At 37.5% G+C, this 16242-nt stretch overlaps 1 non-coding gene across 1 annotated transcript; it reads left to right on the top strand.

The window, feature by feature from the left end:
- Positions 1-4434: 4434 nt before the first annotated feature.
- On the top strand, positions 4435-4540 carry LOC122039345. The gene has a single exon (XR_006128180.1). It is a non-coding gene; the product is annotated as a small nucleolar RNA R71 (small nucleolar RNA).
- Positions 4541-16242: the final 11702 nt, after the last annotated feature.

The following is a 16242-nucleotide window of genomic DNA, read 5'->3' as shown; positions in this document are numbered from 1 at the left end:
TGGTCGAATCGAGCATCTACCCACCGAAATTTGAAAGGGAGTTCTCAAGCTGGAAGAAAAAGATGGAAGTATTCTTTAAAACTGATTTCAATTTAATTTTAATAATGAAATTCGATTTTGTAGCACTTGAGGGCAAAGAAGAAATACTAATGGACGAAGAAGGTTCAGGTTGACTTCCTAGCAAATGGCAAAGCAGAGTTCCATCTGTTGAGCATCTTACCGCCAGAAGAAGTCAACCGGATCAGAGCCTATGAGTTTGCCAAGGAGCTTTGGGAGAAATTTCTGTAACTACACGAAGGAACCTCGGAGGCGAAACTCGCGAGACAAGATCTGCTCAGAAACCATATTTGCAACATCAAACTAGAGGAAGGCGAAACTGTTTCACAACTTGACTCAAAAATCAAGGAGCTCATCACCGGACTCATGAATCTCGGAGAAAAGATCAGTAACGAGATTCACTAAGGTACGCGCTTAATGTATTCCCTAGAAATACTGAATAGGCTTTATTAGTTGTTATATATCTAAGGATCTAGAGTTAACTACTTTAGAAGAATTATTTTCAACTTTTAAAGTCATGAAATGAGATGTGCAAATCTGAAGAATGAACCAAAGCACAACATGGCTCAGTTATTGAGCATCACTTGAGCATCACACACATGGCTCGAGTACACCTTAAGCTTAGTGCCCCACTGCTCCTTCTCTTCCTCACCAGCGACAGTGAAGAAGCAGCATTCACAATGTGGAGAGCCCTCCCCACTCTCCTCGTCGTTGTCGTCGTGTTGATTTTGGTGGTCGGCGAGGCTCCGTTGGCACACAGCTACAACATCACCAAGATCCTAGCAGCTCACCCAGAGTTCTCCACCTTTAACCACTACCTCACCGTTACTAGGCTGGCAAACGAAATCAACCGCCGACAGACCATTACCCTCCTTGCTATGGATAAATCCGGAATGGCTGACCTCCTTGCGAAGTATTTCTCCATCCTCACCATCCGAAACATTCTTGCCCTCCACATTCTCACTGATTACTACGGGTCCAAGAAGCTGCTCCATCATCTCACGTCCACCTCTTGCTGGTTGGGCTTTAGACCACTTAGCTGGGCTAGGCTTTAGTCCACTTAGTGGCATATAACAAGCCTACCGGTTCTCGGTTGGAACCGGTTAACCAATCAGAACCGATTCAACCGGAACCGATAGAACCAGTAATAATACCAGTCGATTAATCGATTATCTATAAAATGCGGTTAACCGGAATTAACCGGAACCGATAAACCGATAAACCGGTTAACCGACCGATTGAACATGCATATTTGCATGTTGTTTTGATTGAACTTATCTAAAGGAAGAATGTGCTCAGGATTGATGCTTTTTTTATTACCCAGTTCTGGAAGATCATCAATACATGAACAATAGGCTGATAAAATTGAGTGGCGCCAAGGTTGAAAATTAAGAGAAGACTCTTTCCCTGTGAAGGAAAAACATATAGTTCAACTTTCTGTAGCTAATCATTCTATTTGGCAGGAAACCTTCTTGAAATTCCAATGACTTTTGTGGTGGTCCAAAAACGTAATCACACTAGACTATTTGCTAACAATCATGGTGACCACCAATTTGTTGATGAGAGTGGAAACATATTGCCTGGTTAGTTTAGTTGATAGCATGGATGCATCATTTTCAAGACAATTCTATTTCATATTTTTTTTTCAAACCTTGTTTTCTCAATGGAGCTTTCCATCCTTGAAATTCCAGGGACTGTTGTCAATTCTAAGATATGTCATCCTATTGAATTTGACTTCTACTTGTGCAGCCATGCAAGCATTCAAGTAACTCATCTCACAACTAATAACTTTTTAAATTCCAGGGGCTGTTGTAAAAACATATATGTGTTTATTATTCTTTTAGAACAAGTTTTTTCATACATATAATAGTGTATTTCTTTTGATATCAATAGGTTGTTGATCTCCTAGTGCCTTATCAAAGGGGTAGAAATATTGGACTTTTTGATAGAGCTGGTGTGGGAAAGACTAGATTTATTATGGAACTAATGATCAACAATATTGGAAAAAGTTGGCATGAAAGAATCAACAAGTGAGCAAGAGGATTCCAATGAAATCCTACAAGTTGAAGATTGTGATGGGACTTGGGTTGACAATAATTAAGTGCAATCCTACATGGCATGAACCACCATCATAAGTTTCTAGTCTTTTGGCTATTGTTCATTAGTTATAAATGGAGTTTATTTGTTTATTTGTATTGAGATAAATTTTATTTGAATATGAGACATGTTTCTTCTTTTGTGATTGTAATTCTTGTATAAGTAATATTTTGAATGATATTGATATGGGGAATATTCTTTCTTTTGTGATTATGAGCCTTTATTATATATTTATATTGAAATGTGATATATTGGTATTAAAAGATAATAATTTAAAAGACAACGGTTTAAAACCGTTGGTCTTGTCTATCGCCCTAAAAAACAACGGTTAAAAATTGTTATCGTAGCCCCAAAAACTGTTGTAACTGGCAGCGTTATTAAAGTGCTCTAAACAACAATGATTTTAAACCGTTGTCTTTTCATTCAAAGAAAACGGTTATAAATCGTTGCAAAACTATTGTTATTTCATTTAAAGACAACGGTTTAAAATCGTTGTTGTAGCCTCCACTTTTAACAACATTGCCAATTATAACGGGTTTAAAGGGCCTATGATAACGGATAAAATCCATTGTCTTTTAATATTTTTGTTGTAGTGATGGAAGTTCCAATCCTCCAATTTATAAGCATCCGCCCATTGCAAATTCTTACTAAGAAAGAAGAGGCATGGTTAGAAGAATTAGATAGATCATACTCTAACCTTTCTTTACCGATTACCAATGAAAGTTTATGATTTTTTATGTCAATTATTGCTCTAGCTATTGCAAGAAAAGGTCTTTCTAGTATTATTGGAATCTTCAGGTCTTCTTCCATGTCAAGCACAACAAAATCCGTGGGAATAATGCTCCCACTCACTTCTACTAGCACATCTTCACCAATACCCATCGGGTACCTGCAAGTATGATCAGCTAATTGCAGTGCTATAGTAGTAAGTTTAAAGTTTTTAAGACCTAACTTATTACAAATTGAGTATGGAATGAGGCTAACACTTGTCCCTAAATCACAAAAAACTTTTTCTATAAATTCAAATCCTATAGTGCAAGGAATATAAAAGCTTCCTGGGTCTTAGAGCTTCAGGGAAGTGTTCCTTTCAAATAAAGCGCTATATTCTTCAGTAAGAGCAATGGTCTCGATCTTTCCTTTTCTTCTTTCGTTGGACATAATATCCTTCAGAAATTTGACAAACTTCGACATTTATTGAATGACATTTATTAAAGGGACCTCAACACAAATATCTTTAACCTTATCAAGAAATCTGCTAAATTCTTCATCCTTCTTCAACATAACTAATCTTTGAGGAAAAGAGATTACTTGGCTTTGAGGGTAGTGTGAAAGAGTCTCTTCAACGTTCTTGGTATTCTCCTCATCATCTTGAATCTGAACTGATTCAAGTGTTGGAAGAGAGAGCTCTTCTTGAATTTTCATCCCTTTTGGAGCAGTCACTTGAGGATCCCCTAAGTTCGTCCGCTCCTAAGCTCAATTCTGTTGCAATGTTCCATTGGATTTACATCAGGTTTTCCATAAAGTTATCCTGATGTTCTTGAAGATGAAGAAGTTATCTAGGTAATTTGGCTATCTTGTATTTTCTGGTATTTCTCTGAATTATCCATTCTCTGATTTAACCACTTGATTTCTTGCTTCAATTCGTTTTGACCAAAAATGACTTCTTCAAGCATTTTCTCCAATTTAGAAAATTTATGACCTTGAGAAGGTTGTTGTTGAAAGTTTATTGCCCAGGCTGGTAACTCAGTCTAGCCCCCGTGGATGGTCCTTGATCTTAATTATTACAATAAGAGAATTTGGATGATTTTTCAACCAGGGTTGTATGTGTTAGAGTATGGATTGTTCTGTTTTTGATTATAACTCATGATTGCATCACACTGCTCAAGTTGATTGATATGTGCAGAGATGGTTCCCAATGAGCATGAGTCTTGAGCATGATCTGTGCTTCCACATGTTTCACAAACACACAATATGGCATTGACCGTGCTCGAATTTGTTCCCATATTTTCCAGCTTTTTAGTAAGAGCATCCAATTTTTAAGACATTAAAGTAATTTCATCTATATCAAACTTTCTTGATGCTTTAATTGGGTTTGGATAAGAATAGCATCCACTTCTTTCTGTTGCCCATTGATGATGGTTGTGTGCTAAACTTTCAATAATACTCTCGGCTTCATCTAGGCTTTCGTTCATAAGTGCCCTTCCAGCTGCAGAATCTAGAGACACCTTTGTATGATAGTTAATGTCGTCATAAAACGTACGTAGAACTAGCCATTTTTCCAATCCATGATGTGGGCATTATCTGAGCATATTGTTGTATCTATCTCATGCTTCAAATAATGATTCAGAGTTTGACTGTCTGAAGCTTGCTATTAAATTTTTCTCATATAAGCAGTTTTGCTTGAAGGATAGAATTTGTCTAGAAATTGTTGCTCACATTGTTTCCAAGTGGATATACTATTTGCAGGCAAAGAATTTAGCCACTGTTTGGCTCTGTCTCTAAAAGAAAACCCAAATAATAATAATCGCACTACTTCTGTTGGAACACCATTCATTTTCATCGTACCACAAATTACATAGAAAACTTCAAGATGTTGATTAGGATCTTTGTGTGGTCCACCTCCAAACTGATTTTATTGTAGCACAGTGAGATTATTACAGGCTTGATTTCAAAATTATTGGCATCAACAACTGGCCTTGTGATGCTAGAATGAAGTCCTCTTGCATACGATGCTGCATAATCTTTCAATAGTTTGTTTGCCATATTTGAGTGTTCTTGTTATTCTAGATGTCTTTGGAAGGTTTTTATTTTATGAAAGGTTCTATCAATTTTAGGATGAAAAGGTAACAAATCACCTGCAAGGTTAGATCTTCGCATACAAAGAACAAGATCACAAGTCACAAAATTTTCTTTTTACTTGAAAGGCGAAGAACAACAAAACTGAAATTTTAAAAATATAAAATGCAGAATTTGAATTGCAACAAGACAAATTGCAGAAAAAGTAATCAGAAATAAAAGATAAGATTGTGAAAATGGAATTTCTAAGACTAGTTACAACTATGTAATAGAAAAGAAAAGAAAAGTTTAGTCTAACTCAAATGATTATCTCTAATGTTATAGACGCAATCCCCGGTAACGGTGCCTAAAACTTGTTACGTCACCGCAAGTGCACGGTTTCGTCGTCAGTAATAAAAATATATTGTTCCCACAGGGACTGGTTATACACAAGAGATGTCTCACGTAGAATTAGCTAAACAATCAACAAGGTAAGGAATGAACTAAGTAGCAACTAGAAATAGAACTAGGAAAGTAAATGAAGTATATGGTTTCGTGAGTGTTCTAAGAATTCAGTTTCATTGTGATATTCATTGATGTAGCATGATTCTCCAATTCATATCCTCAATTGACATACATTTGTAGGAAGTTGCCGATTTTCTCCTATAGAAGAAAACTGGCAAGGGACTTCGATCTACACTTCTAGTGGTTAAACGATTATGATCCCTATGAAGTCCATTAGCGGAGCAGCCTGTCACCAACGACCCTTGGTCATACAACACAGAAGCATAACACCACTCAATTCACATAAAAGTGCAGGAACTAAATACATTCAACTATCTCATCTCCTTGTAGAGACTAGCTTCACTTTTCAAGGGATCTCCTAGACGTCCGTTAGCGGGGCAACTTGTCATAAACGCCCCTCGGTTATACAATCTAGGGTATCCCTCTATGGGGTCCAAAAGCCTCACAAACATTCAATCAAATATGGTAATGAGATCCAAATATAAGTATCCACACAAGATCAAATAGATACAAAACACATCAACATCATCTAAATATGAAATTGGCATATCCATGAGATTCATACATCAAATCACATAACAATTACTCCCTTAATCCTAGAACAATGAATCTACTTCATAGTACAAAGGTAGAGGTCCGAAGACAAAGAGATTACAAACATTCCAATCCCCAATGAGAAGAGAGAATAGAAATACTTATCTAGAGATGATCAGTAATCTTCGGAACCAATCCTTAGCTTCTAGAGTTGATGCGGAGGTGGAGATAGCTTAGGATCGCTGGAACAAAGCTGGAGAGGATGAAGAAAAACCTCAAGTTGAATCTCCCCAAAAGGGAGAGCCTCGTCCCCTTGAAAGGGGAAGAAACCCCCTTATATAGAGCAAGGCACGGGCACCACACGGCCCGTGCCACGGTCTTGTGTCTCTCACACAGCCTCACAAGTCGTGCTCTCGGCCAAAGTGACACAGCCATGTAGATCTACATGACCATGTGCTGCTGCAACTCTGGATGGCTTACACGGTCGTGTGGCTCACACAGCCAGGCCATTCTTAGCTTCTGGAAACCTTGCACAGTTGTGTGGCACACACGACTTAAGCTTGCTTTCACTTTGGAGTCACTGTACGGCCGTGTAGATTTACATGGTCGTGTGCTGGGAAAGCTGCTGCGATGGCATGGTCGTGTAGATCCACATGATCATGTTATCCTCCTCCTCTGGTAAAGCTACATGGCCTGTCTGCACCACACAGCCAAGGTCATTTTCCTCCTTGCTTCTTTGGCATGGTTGTGTGACTCACATGTCCAATGCTGTCTTCCTTCGTTTGTTGACAGGATTGATGACGAACATCGTTTCCTCTCCACATTCAACTTCTGCAAGCAGAAAATATACAAGAGCAGATCTCTGAATAAAGAAGAGTAATTATGTCGAAAGTAAGACTAAGAGTATGAAGGTACATAGATAAAGCATGCGTAAAATATATGAATGTGCATCAAAACATACTAAATAAGTGTATATAATCTACACACATTAGGCCCCTAGGGTATCTTTAACCGGACTTTTTAAAGTTACTTCTTTACTTAATAGTGCTAGAACTGGTGTTAACTATGCGGTGTGACCTGTATGGGTTTATACCAAACTTTAGTTAGAATCCCTACATAAATGTAAGCATCAAGTTAGGTAGATGAACAATTCATAGGGATATTAACTAGTATCATAATGAAACTGAAACACTAGAATCACCTCCAAAAACAACCTTCACCTTCAGTCACTTGCACTCCCTCTCTCTATTTACTCTCTCTTTCCATCTCTCTCTTCTCTCAACCTCTTGCTCATAAGAGTTCAACCAACCCCCAAATGTTTAGATAATTCGTCGTACGAAAACAACTAGTGCTTAGTCAATAGTCCATATGAGATTAAAATTTTTATTACTGATAACGTAGTTGTGCACTTGTGGCTTTGTAATACTCTTGAATACTTGTGGAGTCAAAGAGAGAATAACTAGCTCGATTTGTGACTATGTCTGAGTTGGTAAAGAATAATATACTCAATGTCATGAATTTTGAATACTTGTAGAGTTCGAAAGAGAATAGCTGGATCTGCAACTATGCCTGATTCGGAATAGAATAGTAGACTCAATCTCACGATTTCTGAATATATATGGATTCACGACTATCCAAATCGGTAGAGATTGATAAGTAAAAAAATCCTAGTTGAAAATCACCCCTCTGAATCAGATATCATCTAATTCTTTAGTTTGGAATTGGTCTCCTTTAAAAACAAATTCTTATCGTCATATGTGATTAAAGTGAAAGTATTTTTAAAGACAATGGATAGTTGAGGTATAGTTCATTTCATATGGGATACATATATTGTGTAGAAATTCAAAGGCAAAGAAAAGAAGATCTTTGTCATCAACATAGCTACAATGGAGCGAAGTTGATGAGGAAGATTTGGGGATTTCATTATAGTGAGATGTACTCCAATGAGGGTTCAAGCCAAAATGTTAAAGGAGGTGGAGACACCCTAACAAGGTTTCGAGTGTCATTTGTGCTGTTTTTATCCAATCTACATGGAATGCTTTAGATGACCTCTCCTGTTAATTTGAGTGTTGATTTGCTATACAAACTTCCATCCCTTTACTCTTGCATTTAAAAATTTTAATTTGACATTCTGATAAAGTTTAAAAATCTTTAAAAGTTTACAAGTATAAAATATTCGAATTGATTCAAGAAAGACTATGGATCGAGGGCCTCCTACCCTTTTCAACTGTTAGATTAGTTGAAGATTGATCTTAATAATTGTGTCCATTTCAGCATCAAGAATCAAATCAAATCCATGGGGATCAGATATTTGAAAAAGGATCCTCTAAAGTAAGATTATGGTTGGCGCCCTTTCATAAGATTTATATTTACAAAGGTGATTGCGTAAGCAATAGAAATACAAACACAAACATAAAGTCGCTCATTGTTGGAGTAGTGGAGCGAAATCTCGGTGATAAGACTCGATAACCGTAATTCACAATATTTACTGCTGGCTCCGTGCTCAGCCTGCTGGATTATTCTTCAAGCAACCGTATACATATAAGTAGAGTGTTTATTTAGACATTATTTTTTTTATAGCTCATGCATCGATGACTTTTGAGATGGCGGAATATTGAGAGGTAGCTGGGTAAGTCAATAAATCCATGTGGAAAATGCATTAAAGACTTCATATTCCATTCAAAATTGTGAACTTTTGAGAATCAAATTAAATGAATAATTGAAAATAGTCAAGAAGTGTTGTGCATATTTCCAAGCGCACTGGATGCCTTGGAAAAGAGTAGGGAAGGGGAAAGATTTTTTTATTATTATTTTAAACTTGAATTGCTTCAAAGTCAGTTCACATCTTGCCTTTAATATATGTGTTTTAGTACTACAATCATCCTTAATAAGAAAATTTACTAAGAAGGCTCTCTACCATTCATGCTTACATTTAAGACTTGAATCATGCAAACCATAACTAGGAATGGTAAAACAAATTGACAAGTACCTGTATAACTTAATATCAATGTCTTATTGATAAATGAGCCGCGCAATCATGGAATATTGGACTTCTAAATCGTTTATCGTGAGCGCTTCTCGATTTACTCTAACGGTTGATGGAAAATTTTCATGAGGTCGGACTGATCACCCTAGATTCGATGCTATCTGTTTCATATTTTTTAATATCAACATCTTATATTCTAAATTCATCTTTGCTAAAACAAGTGATTGTATCTATTTGAGCAAAAAGTTATATCGCTTAGTCTAAATAATTAAGTATCGCCGATTCTATAGCAAGATATATATAAATAAATCATGTGGAACATTTCACTCTAATACAACAATCCTTTATATAAGGAATATCAGACATCCAATGAAATAAAAAGTGCCTGAGTATATATTATAACATGACAAATTATTATAACCTATTACTCATTTTTCACAGGAGACAATAGTTAATCCATAGCATACATACTTCAATTTGGAGGATTAGGCATGGGAGGAGCTTTAGGATTGTTTCGACTTGGCTTGCCATAACCATCACATCCTTCATCGTTGAACGTGCAAGAACCACCACAAAGCACCTTAGAGAAGTTCTTGATGCAATCGACTCATGATCAAGGTTGATCAAATTGATCAAGTTTGAGTTGACTCAAGTTGTATTTCGATGTTTAATTTGATTAATATGTTAGTTAGTCGAAACAAAAAGTCCAAGTGAGTCAAGATTGATCGGACACTTAATGATTGGAAGTCCAATAAAGAATTGACATGAAAAAGAAAGTCCAAGTAAATCATGGAGGACTAGACACTTGGCATGAGAAATAAAATCTAAATGGGTCATGGAGGACCGAACACTTGACATGAGATGAAAAATCCAGATGGGTCATAGTGGAACAGACACTTGGTGATGATGGAAGTCTCAGTAGGTCATGATGGATCGGATGTTGAGCAAAGGAAGTCCAGGTAGGTTGTGTTGGTCGCTTGGCGGTCGGCTAGAAGAGGGGGGTTGAATAGCCTTGTAAATTAACAAACACCTTTCTCGACTTTTTTAACTAATCAAACATTTGCATAAAAAAATATACTAGAAAATAAGAAAAAGAAGAGGCAGATTTTATACTTGGTTTGCAATCAGAGGATTGATAGTCCAAGAAAAATGTAGCTCACTAAAATCTCCTTCTGACGAAGAAGCCTCTTACAACGTGGAACACTCATAAAAATGAAGAACAAAACTAGAAGTTGAAAGAACATAAGATTTTTACAAGTGTTGTTCTTTTCTACTAAGACCACGACTCTATTTGTAGCCCGCTGGTCGAATCTAACTATTGCTGACGTGGCACGGTCTGGGCGCCTTGAAGGGGTTCGGGTGCTTGGGTATACATAAAATTTTATCCACATCCCAATGGCTCGGTCAAGATGAGTTTTACGGTCCGGGCGCCTTGACCGGGTCCGGGCACCCGGATCGTGTTGATCCAGCCTCACACAGGGCGTGTCGAGAGGGCGCCCAAGGAGTTTGGGCACCCAGACTCCAATCAACTTCGTGTTTACTCTTATGTCCGGGTCTTCCGCTCTAGCTCCGCTTGCTTGGGTGATTTAATACCAAAGTAAAGTTGATCAGGAGGTAAGAGGCATACCTCACTTACCATGTCAGACCTGAATCTTAATTCTCCCCCTGCTTCTCTATATTCATTTGATGTCGCTCCCCCTTTATCGATGCTAGCTTTTGAGGTGCTTTGCTCTTCGTGGCTTGCCATCAGTGAAAGTCCTGCATATGCTTCTATTTTTGACTCAGATGATAAGCTTTCGTCCCAAATGGCCTTAAAATTCTTGTGCTTATTTTGTTTGGGCCCCTTGTGTTTCTCCTTTTTGATTTCCAACCTCCGGATAATCCTCCTTTATGTGTCCTTCCTTTTGACACTAGTAGCATCGAATCTTTCTTCCATTTCTTGGAATTTTTCTATTCTGTATTTCTTTAAATTTGATAGATTTAAAAAATTTCTTAAACTTTCTTACCATATAGGCTTCTTGGTCTCCTTCTAGATCTGAGTCCGACTCGAGTTCGTCCTTCTTGGTGACTTTTAGTGCCAGATTCTAGCTTGACTCTTTTGTTGTACTTGCACATATGGTTTCATGTGATTCTAAAGTAAGAAAGAGTTCCTCTAGGGTATTTATCTCTAGGTTCTTTGAGATATTGTAGGCGTCAAATATCGAGGTCCATTCTGGAGTCCAGGGAAAAGTATTGAGTTTGTAGTATACTGAGTCCCGGTTGGTTATCGTTTCACTGAGGTTTACTAGTCCGATGATCAACTCCTTGACCTTTGAATGTAGTTCGGATGCATTCTCACCTTTTTCGAGATGGATGTTCGTTAGCTTGTTCTAAAGAATGTCCCATTTGTTGGGATGTATACTAAAAACCTAGCTTTTGTATGAACATCTGTTTTGAAATATTTTGAAATGAGAATCACCTTGGTCAAATGTTTGCATTTTATATTTATATATATGTCAATGCAGTTGTCCATTTAATTTATATTGTAGATAACATGGTGTGTGGTGCCACACAGAAGATCATGTTATCGGTTCCTTATAAATTATAAATAGTAGCTCACAACCAAGATGGATTGGGACAAACCATTGGAACGGTTGTAGTGTAATTTGGTATTAGTCTGTCTTAACTATAGAATTACACTAGTACACTAAATTTGTATTGAGCAAGACCGTTTGAGGTTGTTTAATTTGTACTGACTACATAAAAGAACAGAACCTATGTTATTATGGATGTGCGTCCTCCTAATCCCTATATATTAACAAGCACGTATACTTAGTATTTATTTCTTTAACTTATCAATAGGTGAGATTTATTCGTTAAATCAATAGGCCTGATGAGTTAGGAGATAGTATTATTTATATGGTGTATTGTTGATTATAGAAGGAAACTGTGTCATAATTATTTAGGTTGATGATGTCACCTTGAGGAGGTTATAAGGATTATCATGTAAACCCTGCAGGTGGACTTAGTCTAGCATGATAATAAAGTTGAGTGGTACTACTCTTGGAATCAAATGTTAATTAATTGGGTTGTCAGTAACTCAATTAATTAACGGACATACGATATCTTAAACATAGGGAGAGTAACGCACTCATGATAAGAAGAAGCCCATATTGTGTGGTAGTTCAATAATAATCCTTTAGTGGTATGAGTTATTATTGATAGACTTATGTTGGGTGTTCGGACCGAACACGGGAAGCCCAAGCCCATCAGGAGGCCTAAACCATTTTCTCCTTTAGGTCTCTGTCGTAGACTCTATATAAAGCCTTGCATCCACCCATCCAAAACTTGGTTTGGTTTAACTTGTTTTAGTTTAACTTAACTTGGTTTGGTTTAACTTAACTTGGTTTGATTTAAGTTTGTTTGGTTTAACTTAGTTATAGAAAGAGAGATTTTTTTAAACAGAATTCGGTTATAGAAAGAGAGATTTTTCTAAACAAAATTCTGTTATTTTTCTTTCTTTGCAACTAACGGTAAGCCTATAAAAAGGAGTAGGTGGTGGCTCCTAAAACCTAATTTTCTAATTCTCCACAATCCTCTTCTCTCCTTGTGGCTGACACCCCTCTTCCTTTTCTAGGGCCAGCGCCCCTCCTCACCTTGCTAGGGCCGCCCCTTCCTTACCTTGCAAGGGTCGCCCCCCTCCTCTCCTTGCTTAGGGTCGGCACCCCCCTTCCTCTCCTAGCTAGGGCCGGCGCCCCTTCCTAGCAATCCATTGGTGGTCAGTGGCTTGAAGAAGAGGAAGAAGAAGAGAAGGAAGAAGATTAGAAGGTGCCCCATCCTAGAGCTTCATTTTATAGCCGACGGTTTGGAAACCAAGAAGAGAAGGAGGGTGGTGTTGTCTTGGTAGATCGTTGGCCACACGACGTCCAAGAAGAGGACAGGAATACGACAGAAGATCAAGAGGTCTTTAGCTACAAAGAAAAGGTACAACTAGTTCTTTAATTCCGCTGCGTGTCTAGTTTTGTTTTCGTTGTATCATTTTTAGAATACCAACACAAGACGCCAGTTATCTTGTACTTTGATCAAGGTGTGCTTTGATCATTCAAGAACTTGCTTGATTGATCAAACATATGTTTGATCGAACATGTGGGTTGCTAGGAAAAGTTTTGTTCTTGTACAATTTTTTTGTATAGGGAAATTGAAACAGAATGGAATTTCAGCGCCTTCAAGTGGTATCACAGTAAGTTTTCTAGTTCTATGTGATTGATTTTCGGTTAAATTATGCACTTTTCGTACATAAGTTTAGGTCGGATAATAGTAGGATATGTTAGATAGATTAACTCTGTGGTTGCAGGCATCCTTGATCCAACTATTATGGCTTTGTGTATTTGTGTATGATTTGAACCCTCGGGCATGTCGAGGTTGTTTATGTGTGCATGATTGTAATAATTAAAATACGGTTGGTTGACGTATTATTTTTTTACATTTTGTTCGATCTAGATAATATGTAAATTCCTTTGTGGAATATAGGATCGATAAATGTAAATTTTTTTTTACAGCTTGTATCCTTACTATGCATGGTGCTATTTTGAGGACCAGAGGCACGGCGAAGAAGGAAGCGAGATAGACGCAACGGCTTCATGCATTGGACGCATATTGGAGGACAGCGATCTATTGGCTGTATATTGGAGGACAACATTGGATGAGGCCATAATAGTTGGAAATTTTATTTTCATATTTATTGCCTTTATATGTTGTTTTATGTGCTGTGATGTGTGTGCATGTTAAAATTCCTCAATTTAAATAACTAAGTAGGAGAGGGATTATTTAAATAAATTTCACGGTCTCCATTACTGATTTGTAAGTGATGTATTCAAACTTGCGCATTGGCTTTGAGTGCCTTCCTCCATATCAGATGAGTTTGTTTGCGGGTCACTAGATCAAACTTCCCCTATGGATGATTATAGGAAATTATTTAGGTTTGTGTGATCTTCTCCATCTAAAGAGACACAATTCTAATTAATGGACTAAGTATTAAGTAATGGTGTATATTTAGACACATTTAATAGTATCCTCCCCATCAGAGTCACTGCTATTATTTGTGTGACTGAAGATGAACCAACTATTAATTTTATTTGTTATAAAGTTAGGTTAACAAGATAATAAAATTAATGGGTAAAACCTCCTCTTATAAATGTTTGAATTAGTATACGTCCACACTATCGTGACATACGAAATTCACGGTATTTTGAGGTGTTGGTGAATTTAAATTATATTGTTTGAGGAATCAATATTATTTTATATTCTAAAGTTTTGACCAAATATTTTATTTTGTGATTCTTAGGATTTCAAAATGGCTTTCAATCCTCTTGCTATTATTTTAAAAGAAAATAAACTTACTGGTCCAAATTATATTGATTGGAAACGAAACTTGGACATTGTTTTAATTACTGAAGAGTACAAGTTCGTACTTCTTGAGGTCTGTCCTAGCATGTCTGATAAGGATTCTAGTGAAGAGGAGATAGAGAGACATAGGAAATAAGTCAAGGCAGATAAGATGGCGCGGTGTTACATTTTGGTTTCTATGTCAAATGTGCTGCAACATCAGCATCAGGCTCTACCCACTGTCTATGACATGATGCTCAATCTCAAGGAACTCTTCGGACACCAGAATGGGGATGCCAAGTAGGAGAACCATAAAGGTTTATCTTATTCATTAGTTGTTGAAACATATTTAGCGGTGTTATCTACCGGTACCTGGTGTGTAGATACGAGAGTCATTGATCATGTCTGCAATTCATTGTAGGTGTTCCAGGAAACCAAATGACTACATGAAGGGGAGATCACCGTCTACATGGGCAATGCTACGAGAGTGGCGGTTGTTGCAGTGAGAGATTTTTATTTATCTTTTGATATGAATAAAACTTTAATTTTGAAAAATTATCTTTACGTACCATGTTTTAGAAAGAACTTGATTTCAGTTTCTAAATTATTTATGGATGGATATTCTATTTTTTTTATGACAAAGTGGTTGTCAAGAAAAATAGGATGGTTATCTATTCTGGTGCATTGGTTGACAATTTATATACTCTTAATCCAATAACTCCCATAATGCAACAAATGAAAATTGATGACACATCTTTTAATTCTAATAAGAGAAAGCAACCTTCGGAAATGAACCAAACATATCTTTAGCATATAAGGTTGGGTCATATTAACTTGAGTAGGATTCAAAGGTTAATAACCGATGGACCTTTGGGTTCATTGGTAGTGGAAAACTTTCTGACCTGCGAGTCTTGCTTGGAAGGAAAAATAACCAAGTGACCTTTTAAGGCAAAGGGATATAGAGCCAAAGAAGTGCTGGAATTGGTTCATTCTGATTTGTGTAGGCCTATGACTATCCAGGCAAGAGGTGATTTCGAATATTTTGTCTCTTTTATAGATGACTATTCGAGATATGGGTACATTTACTTGATGCGCCGTAAGTCTGAGTGCTTTGATAAGTTCAAAGAGTACAAGGCTAATGTGGAGAAACTTCATGGTAAAAGTATCAAGACACTACGATCTGATCATGGCGGAGAGTAACTCTTAGGAGAGTTTAGGAATTACTTATCAGAGGTCGGGATTCAATCCCAATTGTCTGCACCTGGTACACCCGAACAGAATGGTATGACGGAACGAAGGAATATGACTCTTATGGAAATGGTTAGATCAATGATGAGTTATTCAGAATTACCAAATTCGTTTTGGGGATATGCTCTGAAACAGCGACGTACATTCTGAACTTAGTACCTTCTAAGTCAGTACCCTCTACTCCCACAGAATTGTGGAATGGACGTAAGCCTAGTTTGAAACACATTCGGATTTGGGGTAGTCCAACACATGTGCTGAAGGGAGACGCTGATAAGTTAGAATCACGTACAGAAGTTCGCTTGTTCGCGGGATATCCTAAAAGAACGAAAGATGGTTTGTTTTATAGTTCTAAAGATCAGAAGGTCATTGTTAGCACCAATACCCGATTTTTAGAAGAGGACAATGTAATGAACCACAAGCCTATGAGTAAAATTGTTCTTGAGGAAATAAGAGAGAACGCTTCTACTTTAGTACCAACGGTACAAGATGAGATACCACAAGTAACTGTAACACGTGTTACAAATAATACACGTGTCCTCACCTTGCTAGGCCGCCCCTCCTCACCTTGCTAGGGTCGCCCCCTCCTCTCCTTGCTTAGGGTCGGCGCCCCCCTTCCTCGCCTAGCTAGGGCCGACGCCCCTTCCTAGCAATCCATT

This window comes from Zingiber officinale, chromosome 1A, assembly GCF_018446385.1.
Source record: "Zingiber officinale cultivar Zhangliang chromosome 1A, Zo_v1.1, whole genome shotgun sequence".
Lineage (NCBI taxonomy): Eukaryota > Viridiplantae > Streptophyta > Magnoliopsida > Zingiberales > Zingiberaceae > Zingiber > Zingiber officinale.
This window is presented reverse-complemented; position numbering and strand designations above follow the sequence as displayed.